At 39.1% G+C, this 3,159-nt stretch overlaps 1 pseudogene; it reads left to right on the top strand.

Moving 5' to 3' along the window:
- Positions 1 to 427: 427 nt before the first annotated feature.
- LOC101660095 lies at positions 428 to 2,432 on the top strand (annotated as a pseudogene).
- Positions 2,433 to 3,159: the final 727 nt, after the last annotated feature.

The raw sequence follows: 3,159 nt of genomic DNA, 5'->3' as shown, positions 1-3,159 counted from the left end.
GACTGGGCTAGGATGTTTTCTTACTGTACAATTAATCTTTATATAAAGCTCTTTCTTATACACATATGAGTGTCTATGAATTTGTAATATATATATATATATATATATATATATATATATATATATACACAAATTATATATATAATGTTTCTGAACTTGCTATGTGTGATATACCATTGTGATTTCTTTCTTCATGGGAAATAAATAAACACATGGTAAGGATATAGTTTCTGTAGTCAACCTAAACTAACACAATTATAATTTGTAATATATATATATATATATATATATATATATATATATATATAAAGAAAAAGTTCATTAAAAATCAGGGAAGACAGTGTCACCTCTAGTGCCCACCATCTCCCCAAGCAGCCAACATGGGAAGCTTGCCAAGGCTGGTGAAAACCAAGGTTATCCCAAGAAGATGGCTCCTTCCTTGGGTAAAGATGATAGTGAAGATGATTACTTATTAGACAATGATGAAGAAGAAGAAAGCAGTTGAGGAGGTTCACATTCATCAGATAAAAGGCAAGAAGAATGGCATAATGCCATCAAAGAAGATGGTTTCTCCAACATAAAAAGGCTGGTATCTAGCACACCAGCCAAGAAAACAGTTGTCACTCTCATCAAAAAGATAGCCAGTGCACTAGCCAAAAAGACAGACACACCAGTCAAAGCAGTAGCAGCACCTGACAAGAATAAAGCCATCCAGAGCAAATCCAGCAAGAAGGGTGTTGTCACACCAGCTATGGGGGTGAAAACCAAACTAAATGCCTTTGAGTCAATATTGACTCATGTGACCTCTTACTGGTTTCTGAGACTGTAACTGTTTATGGGAGTGGAAAGACTGATAGTGGTGTTGAACTGTAGACTGTGTGGATTACAGCCCCACACATAACCACTGCACTGTCAGGGGGATAAGAATGATGAGGAAGTTGAAAAGGACAGTGTGAAGATGGTGAGAATGAGGAGGAATTTGAGTCAATTATAATCAGCAGTTTCTTCTGCTTTAAAAGACAAGGGGGAGGAGGAGAAGGAGGATAAAAATGATGAGGATGATGACTCTGAGGGAGAGGCTCTGGAGATCATGCCAGCCAAAAGCAGGAAACAGGAAAAATAGAAAATAAACAAAGTGGTCCTGTGAAAGACAAGAGTAAAGCTGAGGAGGAAGAAGAACATGACAAAGAGGAAGAGAAAAATAAGGGTGATGGAGATGAAGATTACGAGGATGAGAATGATGATGAAGGGGAGGAGAAAGAGGAAGAAGAAACTGTCAAAGAAGAACCTGACAAATGGAAGAAGGAAATAGACTAAGAAACAGAAAGCAGAAGTCATAGAGCCAATGACAGGTTTAAAACTCTTTATGGGAAACCCAAACAGCAACAAATCTGTCCCTAAATTAAAAAAAAAAAACTAACCTCAGTGACCTTTTTGCTAAAAATAATTTTACTGTGATGGGTGTCAGAATTGGTATGATGAGAGAGTTTGGTTAGGTGGATTTTGCATCTGCTGACAATCTGCAAAAAGATTTGGAACTCACTGACTTAAAAGTCTTTGGCAACAAAATTAAATTTGAGAGGCCAGAGGGAAAATAAAATAAGAAAGATTGAGATGCCAGGATATAGTTGGCCAAAAAATATCCCTTATAAGTCACTCACAATGATTTAAGAAGAAGTCTTTGAAGATGCTATGGAGATCAGATTAGTCAGCAGAGACGGAAAAGCCATAGATCGCTTACCTCGAATTTAAGACCGAAGTTGATGCTCAGAAAACCCTTGAAGACAAGCAGTGAACAGAGATGGATTATTGGGAAATATCACTGTGTAATACAAGGGAGACACGTCGATCAAGACCACTGAGGTGGGGAGACCGCGCTTGGAGTGGTATATCAAAAACAATGTAACCAGTGAAATTCTTCAGAAGGTGTTCGAGAAAGCAACTACGATTAACGTGCCCCAGAAGCAGCATAGCAAATCTAAAGGGTATGCACTCATAAAATTTGCTTCATTAGAAAGTAATTTCTTGTAATAAAAGAGAAATTGAGGGAAGAATAATCTGGTTAAAGTTGTAAGGGTTCAGGTGATCACCCAACTCAAGGAGCCAGGCTGGCCCAAACCTCCAAAGGCCTGTCTGAAGACACCACCAATGAGACTTTGATAGAATTGTTTGATGGGTCTGTTTAAAACAGGAGAGTCATTGACGGGAAAACCAGCTCCTCTGAAGCATGCAGTTCAGGAGACTTCAGCTGTGAAGAGGAAGCTAGAGCAGTCAAGGAGGCTCTGGATGATGGCGAGAGATCGATGAAAACAGTGACCTTGAACTGGGCCAAGCTCAAAGGTGTAGGTGGCTTTAGGGGACACGGTGGCAGCAGAGAAGGGTTTGGAAGCTTTCAGTGGCCACAGCAGAGGAGAGCATTGTCTATTCGGTAGTAGAATCTGGAGAGGCTTTTGGGTTCGAGGAAGCTTCTGGAGAAGCACAGGAAAAGGAGCCCACAAGTCATAAGAAAGAATATGAAACCTGAACCATGCTTCTGCCCCTGTCTTTGTCACTTCCATTTGAGAGAAGAAACTGTGGGCTTTATTTTTATTGGACCATGACGAAGTCTTTCGTGGACATTCAGATACAGATGACACTTTTAGATAGAGCCCTGTGGAGATGACATTTCATTCTATGTATAGAACTGAGTTTTACCTACAAATATATTTTTTCCCTTTTGCATTGGGGAGGATTTTGCTTCAGTAACTTTGAGACAAATTAAAAAGCCTCAAACTCTTACAAGAGAAAAGAAAGAACCAGTGGTACTGAAGGAAGATGTTCAAGTTACACTGAAAGCATTAGTCAAAAACTAGTTTCTGATATTAATGGAATACCAATTGAAATGGAAGCATTAAGCCATCTATGCTGGAATATTTAGAAGACAGCTATTTCTTCAACCGATAAGAAATGTATCCTTATCCATTCCAAACAAAGGTGACCCCACAGAATACTCAACATATAGAACAAAATCATGATATCACATGCAAGTAAAATTATGCTGAAGACCATCCAACAATGGTTGTAGAAGTTGCTGCCAAGGTTCAGGCGAAATTCAGTAGAGGATGTGGAACAAGGGATATTATTGCTATTGTCAGATGGATCTAGGCTGAAAGCAGAACA

This window comes from Echinops telfairi, unplaced genomic scaffold (genome assembly GCF_000313985.2).
Source record: "Echinops telfairi isolate 266 unplaced genomic scaffold, ASM31398v2 ScPeMD7_7467;HRSCAF=8505_1, whole genome shotgun sequence".
Classification (NCBI taxonomy): Eukaryota; Metazoa; Chordata; class Mammalia; order Afrosoricida; family Tenrecidae; genus Echinops; species Echinops telfairi.
The sequence above is the reverse complement of the archived record's forward strand: the minus strand, read 5'-3'. Positions and strand labels throughout refer to the sequence as shown.